At 45.9% G+C, this 13,732-nt stretch overlaps 1 pseudogene; it reads right to left on the reverse strand.

The window, feature by feature from the left end:
- Nucleotides 1–4,114: 4,114 nt before the first annotated feature.
- On the reverse strand, nt 4,115–4,713 carry LOC119960734 (annotated as a pseudogene).
- Nucleotides 4,714–13,732: the final 9,019 nt, after the last annotated feature.

Below are 13,732 nucleotides of genomic sequence, written 5' to 3' on the forward strand. Positions count from 1 at the left end.
TGCAGGTCCACAGTTCCCTAAAAGTGGTAACGAAGATAGCCAAAATTATTAAGAAGGCATATGGCACGCTAGCCTTCATCAGCTGGGGCATTGAGTACAGGAGCTGGGAAATCATGTTGAGGTATATTAAACCTTGTTTCGGCCGCATTTGGAGTGGAGTGTGCAATTCTGGTCCCCACACTACCAGGACGATGTGGAGGCTTTCGAGAGGATGCATAATAGCTTCAACTGGATGCTGTCTGGTATGGAGGGCATTAGCTATGAGGAGAGGTTGAATAAACTCGGTTTGTTCTCACCAGAACGACGATGTTTGAGGGGCGACCTGATAGAGGTCCACAAAATTATGAGGGGCATAGACAGATTGGATAGTCAGAGGCTTTTTCCCAGTGTAGAGGGGTTAATTACTTAGGGACTTATGTTTAAGGTGCGAGGGGCAAAGTTTAGAGGAGAGGTACGAGGTAAGTTTTTTTACACAGAGGTTCGAGGGTTCCTGGATCTCGCTGCCGGAGGAGCTGGTGGAAGCCGGGACGACAGTGACGTTTAAGGGGCATCGACGAATACGTGAATAGGATGGGAATAGAGGAATACGGATCCCAGAAGTGTAGAAGATTTTAGTTTAGACGGGCAGCATGATCGGCACAGGCTTGGAGCGCCGAACGGCCTGTGCCTGTGCTGTATTTATCATTGTTCTTTTGTCCAAGTCCTATGATGAGCGAACGCTACAAAAGTTAGCTCAACTCACCGTCCTGCTCTCACATCCGCATGCCCGTGATTGCCCACTTTTGGACGAAAATTTTCCGATTTTGGCCAATTTTCCGATTGATCTGTCAGTTGGTTAAGCTATGTGTTCCTTGGATTGGTTAGATTGGATTGGATTTGTTTATTGTCACGTGTACCGAGGTACAGTGAAAAGCTTTTTTCTGCAAGCAGCTCAACATATCATTCAGTACATGGGAAGAAAAGGAAATTAAACAGAATTCAAGAAAATACATGAGAATACATAATAGGGCAACACAATATATACAATGTAACTACATAAGCATTGGCATCGGATGAAGCATACATGGCTGTACTGTTAATGAGGTAACTCCATAAGAGGGTAATTTAGGAGTCCGGTGACAGTTGGGAAGAAGCTGTTTTTGAGTCTGTTCTTGCGTCTTCTCAAACTTCAGACTCGTTGCCCTCGACACACTGCTGACCTTTGTTCCTCCATCCACACATTCTAATCTCTTTTTGTACCACTATAAGCATCCTTGCTTGCCATAATCACGCCATTAACATTCATTTCGTCTTTCTGTGCAAGACATCTTAGACAATCTCCTCCTACTGCTGGCCCTCTCTCTAACTCCACCGCTTCACGCCTCTCCCCCCCCCCCCCACCCCCCCCCCCCCCCCACCCCCACACACACACACACAGAACAGTATAAATCTGATCATATTTCCATTTCCCTCCAGCTTTGTAAAGGGGTCATGCAGACTGGAAAATTTAACTTCTTTCGCTCTCCACAGATGCATTCAGAGGTTCTGAGTGTGCACATTATTTTCTGTTTTTGTGCCGTTAAAACATTTTCCCTCACATGAATTGCCCAAAAAATTTCTAAAATAAATAATTCATCATTAAAACTAGCGACTAGCATCGATTATGTACTCACACGTGCCATCATCTTCTTGATACCTTCCAAATCCATCTCCCTTGGCTGGAGCACTGCAAAATATGGAAAACGGCTGTATATTATTTTGAATGATGGCCAAACTAAATTTTCTTTTTAAATTACACCAGGCTTAGGAACGATTCATTTCGATAACGCCAGTGATTATTGTGCAACTCTATACATTGAATAAATGTCCAATGTCAACATTGAATGCAGCAGATTATGGTCTCACCTCTCATTTAGTCGACTCCCTGTTCGCCCTCTTTTGAAAAATGACAAAAAGGAGAAACATATCAAAAGATTCGTCTGTTGTCCTCGAAATTGTCCTCCCCATGCCTGAAGACGCAAGCTTTATCTTGGACATATGTTCTGTGTGAATCTCAGCCGAGCAAGCTGAGTAACAGTGTAGCTGCGCATGTTTAAGTGAAGCAACGACCTGCCGTGTCTAGTTGGGTTTCAATGTAGCCCCCTGATCATGCGGCAACCTCCTTTGAATGTTGGGCATTCATTTGACAGCTCGCAGAACTTTGTTTCCCTATGTTTAAAACGGAAAGAAACTTGGCCTATTTAATAAAATATGGCAAATTCGATAATACAACCTTGGAAAAAATAAAATCCCTCTTGATCGTTTCAATTTACATGTTTAGATCAATGGCGCGTCTGGGACCCGGGTTGGATTCCGACCTTGTGTTCCTGCCTTTCTGGTGTTTACACTTATTCTCTGCTCCTCCGCGAGCTCCGAATACCACAAGCAGTCCAGCGAGGTGCAGTTTAGATGTATTGGCCATGCTGAATTGCAGTTAGTGTCAAAACGTGCAGGCTACGTTGAAAGGTCCTGACAATATTGCCCATTTGCGCCCTAAGAAGTACCAATGAGGTAGCTTGGCCATGAAAATTTGTCCCTTACTGCCTGGGGATGTGCAGGTTCGGTGTATTGGCCATGCTAAATTACCCTTAGTGTCCAAAGGTGTGCCGGTTAGGTGCAGTGGCAATGCAAAATCTACCCCATTGTGTCCAAATATTGGACTTGTCTACGGGGATGGGGAGGGGATTGAGATTGGGCAGCATGCTAATTTCGTTGGGACGAATGGCCTCCTTCAACAATATATGCATTTTATTGATCTAAGGGATTCTCCCAATTCATAAATACGATTATCTCATGCCTGATGGACAAATAACAAAGAACACAGAAAAATTACAGCACAGGAACAGGCTCTTCGGCACTCCAAGCCAGCGGCGATGTAGATCCTGTATCTAAAACTGACGGCTTATTTTCTAAGGATCTGCATCCCTCTGCTCCCTGTCCATTCATGTATCTGTCTAGATACATCTTAACTGACGCTATCGTGCCAGCCTCTACCACCACGGCCGGCAATGTGTTCCAGGCACCCACCACCCTCTGTGGAAAGAACTTTCAACGCAGATCCCCCTTAAACTTTTTCCCTCTCACCTTGAATTCGTAAACCCAAGTAATTGAATTCCCCACTCTGGGAAAAAAATCTTCTTGCCATCCACCTTGTCCATATATCTCATGATTTTGCAGACCTCAATGACGTCCACCCTCAACCTCCGTCTTTCGAATCAAAGTAATCCAAATCTGCTCAACCTCTCTTCAGAGCTAGCGCCCTCCATACCATGCAACATCCTGTTGAACCTCCTCTGCAACAACTCCGAAGCATCCACACGCCTTTTGTAATGTTGCGACCAGAACTGTACGCAGTATTCCAAATGTGGCCGAACCAAAGTCTGAGACAACTGTAACATATCCTGCCAACGCTTGTACCCAATACCATTTCCAATCAAAGGAAGCATGCCGTATGCCTTCTTGACCACTCTATCGACCAGCGCAGCCACCTTCAGGGTACAATGGACCTGAACACTCAGATCTCTCTGTACATCAATTTTCCCCAGGGCTTTTTCACTGACCGTATAGTTCGCTTTTGAATTGGATCTTCCAAAATGCATCACCTCGCATTTTCCCGGATTGTACTCCATCTGCATTTTTTTCCGGACAGCTCTCCAATCTATCTATGTTCTGCTGTTTTCTCTAACAGTCACCTTCACTATCTGCTACTCCACCAATCTCAGTCTCATCTGCAAACTTGCTAATCAGACCACCTACACCTTCCTCCACATCACAAACATCAGTGGTCCCAGCACAGATCCCTGTGGAACACCACTGGTCACAGTTCTCCATCAGGCATGAAGCCCCCTTCCTCCTCTACTCTCTGTCTCCTGTTGCCCAGCCAGCTCTTTATCCAGACGGCAGGTCAGGTCAACCACAGAGACGTTAGTTGGCACTCGGAAAGCCATTCCGGTCAGCTTCCCGTTCAGCTCAGGGATGACTTTGCCCACTGCCTTGGCAGCACTAGTTGAAGCAGGAATAATGTTCTGATGGGCGCCTCTATCATCTCTCCATTGCTTCCCGGAGCAAGGGAGAGATGTTTTCCTGCGCAGGGATTCTACTTAATCACGGAGGGACCGTCCACTGTCTTCTGGGTGGCTGTGTAGGCATGGACAGTAGTCATCAGCGCTTCAATGATCCCAAACTTGTCATTGATGACTTTGGCCAGAGGAGCGAGGCAGTTCGTGGTACAGGAGGCATTGCTGACAATGGTCATGCCCTTGTCGAATTTGTCACGATTGACACCCACGACGAGCATGGGAGCGTCGGCAGACGGGGCAGAGATGACCACTCGCTTTGCACCGCCCTTTAGATGATCTGCAGCTTTCTCCACGTTGGTGAAGACCCCTGTGGACTCTACTACATACTGAGCCCCCGCGTCGCCCCACTTGATGTTAGCCGGGTCACGCTCCTGGAAAACGCTGACAGGTTTTCCATTGATGACAAGTTTCCCATTCTCAGCCTTGACTGATCCTTTGAAGGTCCCGTGGATAGTCATATTTGAACATGTAAACCATGTAGTTCGCATCAATGAATCGGTCATTAATGGCCACCACCCCGACCTTGCCATTGACAATGGCAGCCCTGGTGACCAGGCGACCAATGCGTACAAATCCGTTGATGCCGATCTTCACCATGTTGCATTTTCTGAGTCCGGGCTCCTGGTGTGCAGTGATTCAGAGAGAGGAAGGGCCAGAGAGAGGAAGGGCACGGAGACGGTTAAAAACGGGACAGGACTGGCTGCTAAATATTCCGGATATAGGTTTTCAAGGCGAGGGAGAGAGGAAGGTAAAATATGTGGGTGAGTTGCAACACCGATTAGAGAACATATTACTGCTGCACTGAGGGAGGGCGCCATGGAAGAAACAAGTAATGAGGCACTGTGGGTAGAGCTCAAAAATAGGAAGGGGGCAGTCACTGTACTGGTGTGGGGGGCGTTCAACAGGTCTTCCAACAGCCAACGGAAAGTGAAGGAACAAATATGTAAGCAGATTCTGGATAAATGTTGAAATAAAAAGGTTGTTGTAATGGGAAACTGTGTATCCAGAAAGATTTTCTGGAACAATATGTCGATCGGCCGACTCGGGAAGGCGCGATACTGTACCTAGTACCAGGGAACAAGCCCGGCCAGGTCATCAATGTTGTAGTGGGAGAAAGTGTAGCGAACAGTGACTACTATTCCGTCAGCTTTTGGATACTCTTAGAAAAAAAGATGAGTTGTCCTCTGTTTAAGGTGCGAAATTGGGGGACGGCTAACCGCAACCAGATTAGGCAGGATTTGGACGCTGTTGCTTGGGAGAGGCTGATTGAGGCTCAATCCACATTTGGCATGTGGAAATCTTTTAAGGCGCAATTGGTGAGAAAGCACGACATATATGTGCCGGTAAAAAGGGAAGGACGGGAGAGACCGAATTTGGGAACCATGGATGTCCAGGGAAATTGAGACTCTTGTCAAAATAAAAGATGCAGATGTGAGATTCAGATAACTAATGCAGGTAAAGCACTTGAGAATACAAAGAAAGTGGAAAATAGTTCAAGTAAGGAGTTTGGAGGGCCAAATGGGTCATGGAATTTCCTTGGCAGACATGATTAAGTAGAATCCCAAAACATTTTATACGTACATTGGGATCAAGAGTGAAGCTAAAGATTAGGTCCACTCAAAGACAAAGGAGGGAAATTATGTATTGGACCAGAGTAAGTAGGTAAGCTCCTTTATGAGGATCAATCGATATTGGCATAGGAGAGGAACACGATTAGTGGTGTCTCAGATGAATGTTCAACGACTTGATAACAGGTCGTTATTCCGCGGAAGCAAGTGTGACATGTGTAACAATGCATTAAGGTAGACAAAATCCCAGTGCCAGATGGCATCTATCCCAGATTAGTGAGCGAGACAAGAGATGAAATCGCTAGGCATCTAACATAAATATTTGTCCTCATTGGCGACAGGTAAGATCGCAGATGACAGCCGATGTTGTATCGTTATTTAAGATGGGCGACAAGGAAAACCGGGTAATTATAGGCTTGTGAGCTTGACGTCAGTGAGAGTGAAATTGTTGGAAAATACTCACAAACATACGATCTGTGCACATTTGGAAATGAATGGTCTTATTAGTGATAGAGAGCATGGTTGTGTACGAGGGAGCTCATGTCTCATTAACTTAAATGACTTTTTTGAGGATGAAACAAATGTGATTGACAAAGGAAAGATGTGGATGCTGTCTACATGCACTTCAGTCAATTATTTGATAACTTCCCTCATGGCAGCCTGGTGCAAAAGATTGAATCCCATTGGGTCAGGTGTGGACTAACTGGATGTATTCAGAACTGGCTTGGCCAAAGAAGACAGAAGGTAGCACTGGGAGTGTGTGTTTCAGAATGGAAGTCTGTAACTAGTGGTTTTCCGCAGGGATCAGATCGTAGAATTTACAGTGCAGAAGGAGGCCATTCAGCCCATCGAGTCTGCACCGGCTCTTGGAAACAGCATCCTACCCAAGGTCAACACCTCCCCCTATCCCCATAACCCAGTAACCCCACCCACCACTAAGGGCAATTTTGGACACTAAGGGCAATTTATCATGGCCAATCCACCAAACCTGCACATCTTTGGACTGTGGGAGGAAACCGGAGCACCCGGAGAAACCCACGGAGAAACGGGGAGGATATGCAGACTCCGCACAGACAGTGACCCTAGCCGGAATCGAACTTGGGACCCTGGAGTGTGAAGCCATTGTGCTGTCCACAATGCGGTCGTGCTGCACCAGTATTGGGACCTCTGCTCTTTGTTTTATATATATATATATATATATATATATATATATATACATGACTCGGAAGAAAACGTAGTGGGACTGATCAGCAAGCTTTTAAATGATAATGACATTGCAGGAATACAGGATAGTGATGAAGATTGTAAGAAAATACAGGAGGATATACATAAGCTGGAAACTTGGGCAAAGAAATGGCATATGGATTGGAACCCGGACAAATGCGATGTGTTTCGTTTTGTAGATTCAATTCAGGTGGGAGCTATGAAATAAATAGCACAACCATCAGGAACATAGAGGCACGGATAAACATGACCGTGCAGGTCCACAGATGCTTAAAAATGTAGTGCAGTTGGAAATGGTGGTAAAGGAAGCATATGGCACGCTTGCCTTCGGAGGAGGCGGTATCTAGCATAAAAGTTCGAAAATTATGTCACAATTTCAAGGAACGTTAGTTAGGCCACATTTGGAACACTGTGTCCATTTCTGGTCACCACACTTCCAAAAGGCCATGTAGCTTTTCGAGAAATTACAAGAAAGGTCTACCAGGGTGTTTCCTGATATGGAGGGTATTAGCTATAATGGCAGATTGAATAAAATTCAGTTGTCCTCCTTCGAAACACGGAGGTCGAGTGGTTACTTGATAGAAGTTTGTAAAAGTGTTAGGTGAATAGGTAGTGTGAACAATTGGAGGCTTTTTCCCAGGGCGGAAATGGCAATTACAAAGGGAAATAAGTTCAAGGTGAGGGGAGATAGGTTCAGTGGAGATGTCACGGGTAGATGCTTTACACACAGGGTGGTGGCGGCCTGGAATGCACGGCCAAGTGAGGTGGTTCAGGCCGATATGTTCGCGATGTTTAGGGATTATCTGGATAGGCACATGAACAGATGGGGTAAAGAAACGGCGATTCGTCAAGGTAGGGCACGTGGTCGAAGCAGTCTTGGAGGATCGAAGGGTACTGTACTGTATTGTTCTTTGTTCCTTGTTCTTTGTTCACCCAGGAGGAAATCCACCCAGACACGGGGGGAATGTGCAGACTCCACACAGCCAGTGACCTAAGTGGGAATCAAACATAGGTCCCTGGTGCTCTGACATAACAGTGCTAACCACAGTGATGTCGAGCCGCCCAAGCCTATCCCATTAAGTTTTCTAATACAATAACTGTCTCTTGGGAGGCAGTATCTGGAATATGGCATAGTTAGTTTTGGAGGGAGGAATTGACAATTGGACTCGAATTTGTCAGGTAAAATCTAAAAAAAAGGAGTGAAGATTATAGCCTTCTAAAAGGCAGTGCAAACTACAGCCATGAACAAAATGCCTTTATCCGTATTTTACTTACTAATTTGTTTAGTTCATAATGTGGATACTGGGTAACACTGAGGGAGTTCTAAAGACTGAGATCGATAGATTTATTTCAGGTGAAGGTGTGAAGAGATATGGAGTAAATATATGCAAATAAAATTGAGGGAAAGATCAATCATGAGGGGATAAATCGTCTGCATCTGTTCCTCAAGTACCTGTGTTTTGCTTAATTTTTTTCTACTGATCTCTAATCTTCACAACAGTGTTCATTGAAACGTTTCTTCTTGCTAAATACCATGGTCAAATTATTATTTTTTAAAAATAGTGTACCCAATTATTTGTTTTCCAATTAAGGGACACTTTTGCGTGGCCAATCCACCTACCCTGCACATCTTTGGGTTGTGTGGGCAAAACTCACGCAGACACGGTGGGGGGGGGGGGGGGGGTGGGGTGGGGGGTGCAAACTCGACACAGCCAGTGACCCACGGCCGGGATTCGGACCGTGAGGCAGCAATGCTCACCACTGTGCCACCGTGCTGCCCTTACTATGAACAAATTATTAAACAGGAATAAGATACTGTTTACTGCCTGGCACTCTTTACATAGACTTTGTTTCCAACCATGTACAGATTATATAAACATTGTTTACTGCAGGGTACTGTTTACATCGACGTTTGCAGCAGTGTTAGGTTTCCATAAACATTGCTCACATTTAAAAAATAATTAGTGTACCCGATTCATTTTTTTTTCAATAAAGCAGTGGGCAGCAGAGCAGAGCTACTCATCAGCTGTTCTGGGGAAATTTGCATACGCGCAGTGCGGTCAGCCTAATTTGAAGGTGACCCTGCGAAGGAGACCCAAGGAGTTTGAGTGAAGGAATCATCCAGCAGAGGGCAGCAGAGCAGAGCTACTGATCAGCTGTTCTGTGGAAATGTGCATACGTGCAGTGCGGTCAGCCTAATTTGAAGGTGGTTTGTGGAGGGCTGTTGTCAAGTGACAGTTGGGAAACGGGAGCAGGGGCCTGTCGTGAAAGTGAGTGACTGCCTTTAAATTTGCTTACCTTTCAGTGGCAGCAGGGTTTGAGGGAATATCAAGTAAGCTCTTCTTTCTTTTTCTTGTTTTGTTAAATCTAGAGGTGATGTCAGGGAAGGCAGTATAATGCTCCTCCTGCAGAATGTTTGAGGTGAGGGACGCAGTCAGTGTCCCTGCTGATTTCATCTGTGGGAAGTGCACCCAACTACAGCTCCTCAAAAACCGTGTTAGGGACCTGGAGCTTGAGCTGGATGAACCTCGGATCATTCGGGAGGCAGAGGGGGTCATAGATAGGAGCTTCAGGGAAGTATTTAAACCAAAGACTGGAGATAGATGGGTAACTGTAAGAGGGACTGGGAAGAAGCAGTCAGTGCAGGGACCCCCTGCGGTCGTTCCCCTGAGTAACAAGTATACCGTTTTGGATCCTTGTGTGGGGGGGACTTATCAGGGGTAAGCCATGGGGTACGGGCCTCTGGCACGGAGTCTGTCCCTGTTGCTCAGAAGGGAAGAGGGGATAGGAGTAGAACATTACTAATTGGGGGCTCAATAGTCAGGGCCACATATAGGAGATTTTGTGGGAGCGAGAGAGACTCACGTTTGGTATGTTGCCTCCCCGGTGCAAGGGTACGTGATGTCTCGGATCGTGTTTTCCGGGTCCTTAAGGGGGAGGGGGAGCAGCCCCAAGTCGTAGTCCACATTGGCACTAACGACATAGGTAGGAAAGGAAACAGGAATGTCAGGCAGGCCTTTAGGGAGCTAGGATGGAAGCTCAGAGTGAGAACAAACAGAGTTGTTATCTCTGGGTTGTTGCCCGTGCCACGTGATAGTGAGATGAGGAAAAGGGAGAGAGAGCAATTAAACACGTGGCTACAGGGATGGTGCAGGCGGGAGGGATACAGATTTCTGGATAACTGGGGGTCATTCTGGGGAAGGTGGGACCTCTACAGACAGGATGGTCTACATCTGAACCTGAGGGGCACCAATATCCTGGGGGGAGATTTATTAGTGCTCTTGGGGGGGGGGGGGTTAAACTAATTCAGCAGGGGCATGGGTACCTGGATTGCAGTTTTGGGGTACGGGAGATTGAGAGTATAGAGTTCAGGAGCACAGATTTGACTTCGCAGGATGGTGCCAGTGTTCAGGTACGTGGTTTGAAGTGTGTCTACTTCAGTGCCAGGAGTATACGAAATAAGGTAGGGGAACTGGCAGCATGGGTTGGTACCTTGGACTTCGATGTTGTGGCCATTTCAGAGAATGGATAGAGTAGGGACAGGAATGGTTGTTGCAGGTTCCGGGGTTTAGGTGTTTTAGAAAGCTCAGAAAAGGGGGCAAAAGAGGGGGAGGTGTGGCGCTGCTAGTCAAGGACAGTATTACGGTGGCGGAAAGGATGCTAGATGGGGACTCTTCTTCCGAGGTAGTATGGGCTGAGGTTAGAAACAGGAAAGGAGAGGTCACCCTCTTGGGAGTTTTCTATAGGCCACCTAATAGTTCTAGGGATGTAGAGGAAAGGATGGCGAAGATGATTCTGGAAAAGAGCGAAAGTAACAGGGTAGTTGTTATGGGAGACTTTAACTTTCCAAATATTGACTGGAAAAAATATAGTTCGAGTACATTAGATGGGTCGTTCTTTGTACAATGTGCGCAGGAGGGTTTCCTGACACAATATGTTGACAGGCCAACAAGAGGCGAGGCCACATTGGATTTGGTTTTGGGTGATGAACCAGGCCAGGTGTTATATCTGGATGTAGGTGAGCACTTTGGAAACAGTGACCACAATTCGGTGACCTTTACGTTAGTGATGGAAAGGGATAAGTATACCCCGCAGGGCAAGATATATAGCTGGGGAAGGGCAATTATAATGTCATTAGACATGACTTAGGTTGTGTAGGTTGGAAAAGTAGGCTGCAGGGGTTCGGCACACTGGATATGTGGAGCTTGTTCAAGGAACAGCTATTGGATGTTCTTGATAAGTACGTACCAGTCAGGCAGGGAAGAAGGGGTGGAGCGAGGGAACCGTGGTTTACCAAAGAAGTGGAATCTCTTGTTAAGAGGAAGAAGGAGGCCTATGTGAAGATGAGGCGTGAAGTTTCAATTGGGGCGCTTGATAGTTACAAGGAAGCGAGGAAGGATCTAAAGAGAGAGCTAAGACGAGCAAGGAGGGGACATGAGAAGTCTTTAGCAGGTAGGATCAAGGAAAACCCAAAAGCTTTCTATAGGTATGTCAGGAATAAAATAATGACTAGGGTAAGGGTAGGGCCAGCCAAGGACAGTGGTGGGAAGTTGTGTGTGGAGGCTGAGGAGATAAGCGAGATACTAAATGAATACTTTTCGTCAGTATTCACTCAGGAAAAATAAAATATTGTGGAGGAGAATGCTGAGACCCAGGTTATTAGAATAGATGGCATTGAGGTGCGTAGGGAAGAAGTGTTGGCAATTCTGGACAAGGTGAAAATAGATAATGCCCCGGGGCCTGATGGGATTTATCCTAGGATTCTCTGGGAAGCCAGGGAAGAGATTGCTGAGCCTTTGGCTTTGATTTTTTGGTCGTCATTGGCTACAGGAATAGTGCCAGAGGACTGGACGATAGCAAATGTGGTCCCTTTGTTCAAGAAGGGGAGTAGAGATAACCCCGGTAACTATAGGCCGGTGAGCCTAACGTCTGTGGTGGGTAAAGTCTTGGAAAGGATTATCAAAGATACGATTTATAATCATATAGATAGGAATAATATGATTAGGGATAGTCAGCATGGTTTTGTGAAGGGTAGGTCATCCCTCACAAACCTTTTCGAGTTCTTTTAGAAGGTGACTGAACAGGTATACGAGGGTAGAGCGGTTGATGTGGTGTATATGGATTTCAGTAAAGCGTTTGATAAGGTTCCCCACGGTCAGCTATTGCAGAAAATACGGAGGCTGGGGATTGAGGGTGATTTAGAGATGTGGATCAGAAATTGGCTCGTTGAAAGAAGACAGAGAGTGGTAGTTGATGGGAAATGTTCAGAATGGAGTTCAGTTACGAGTGGCGTACCACAAGGATCTGTTCTGGGGCCGTTGCTGTTTGTCATTTTTATAAATGACCTAGAGGAGGGCGCAGAAGGATAGGTGAGTAAATTTGCAGACGGCACTAAAGTCGGTGGAGTTGTAGACAGTGCGGAAGGATGTTGCAGGTTACAGAGGGACATAGATTAGCTGCAGAGCTGGGCTGAGAGGTGGCAAATGGAGTTTAATGTGGAGAAGTGTGTGGTGATTCACTTTGGAAAGAATAACAGGAATGCGGAATATTTGGCTAATGGTAAAATTCGTGGTAGTGTGGATGAGCACAGGGATCTCGGCGTCCATGTGCATAGATCCCTGAAAGTTGCCACCCAGGTTGTTAGGGTTGTGAAGAAGGCCTATGGTGTGTTGGCCTTTATTGGTAGAGGGATTGAGTTCTGGAGCCATGACGTCATGTTGCAGTTGTACAAAACTCTAGTACGGCCGCATTTGGAGTATTGCATACCGTTCTGGTCGCCTCATTATAGGAAGGACGTGCAGCATCGAGGGCCGAAAGGGCTGTACTGTGCTGTATCGTTCTATGTTCTATGTTCTAAAGGGGGAATTTAGCGTGTCCAATCCAACTACCTTCATCATATTTTTGGGTTGCGGGGACGAAACACAAGCAAACACCTACCAGGCACACCTTTGAGCTGCGAGGGTGAGACCCACGCAAACACGGGGAGAATGTGCAAACGCCACAGGGACAGTGACCCAGATCCGGGATCGAACCTGTGAGTTGGGCGCTGTTAGGCCGCAGTACCAACCCACTGCGTCGCTGTGCTGGCCTTTCAAAATTGTTTACTGCAGGGCACGTTTTACAAAAGCGTTTTTTACACCAGTGCACGGTTTACAGAAAGACTGTTGACTGCAGTGCTGTACTGACATACACGTTTTTCATATTCTATGAAGTCAAGTTACTGTAGGGCATGTTTATTTCAACCAATTTACTGAAGAAAATGTTTAAATAAACTCTGCTTGCAGAAGGGCTCTGTGCATACTTTAGGTTTCCTGTAGCGCACTGTTAATTCAGTGCATTTATATTTGGAGTCTGCTTAATAGACTGAATGAGACACTTCAAACAGAATAAATGTTCCTTTGTTCAGTGTTTAGACATTCGGTGGAGCACTGTTTAACAGATTACGCTTGAGAAAGGGCACTTGTTTAGTAGATTCAGTTTGCTGAATGGCACGAATACATTGACTCTGTTTACTGTCGGGCACTGTTTACACCGATTGTTTAAATAGACTGTTTGGTGTCGGGCACTGGTTACATAGGCTGTTTACTGACGGGCACTGTTTCAATCGACTGTTAACTGCAGGGCACTGTCAACATAGGTTGTTTTCTGTAGGGCACTCTTTAAATTGACTGTTTACTGCAGGGCAGTGTTTACACAGTCTGTTTCCTGTAGGACATTGTTTAAATAGACGGTTTACTGTAGGGTACTGTTTAAATAGATTGTTTACTGTGGGCACTGTTTGTATCGACTGTTTACTGTAGGGCTCTGTTTACATAAGAACATATGAACATAAGAACTAGGAGC

This window comes from Scyliorhinus canicula, unplaced genomic scaffold, assembly GCF_902713615.1.
Source record: "Scyliorhinus canicula unplaced genomic scaffold, sScyCan1.1, whole genome shotgun sequence".
NCBI classification, from domain to species: domain Eukaryota; kingdom Metazoa; phylum Chordata; class Chondrichthyes; order Carcharhiniformes; family Scyliorhinidae; genus Scyliorhinus; species Scyliorhinus canicula.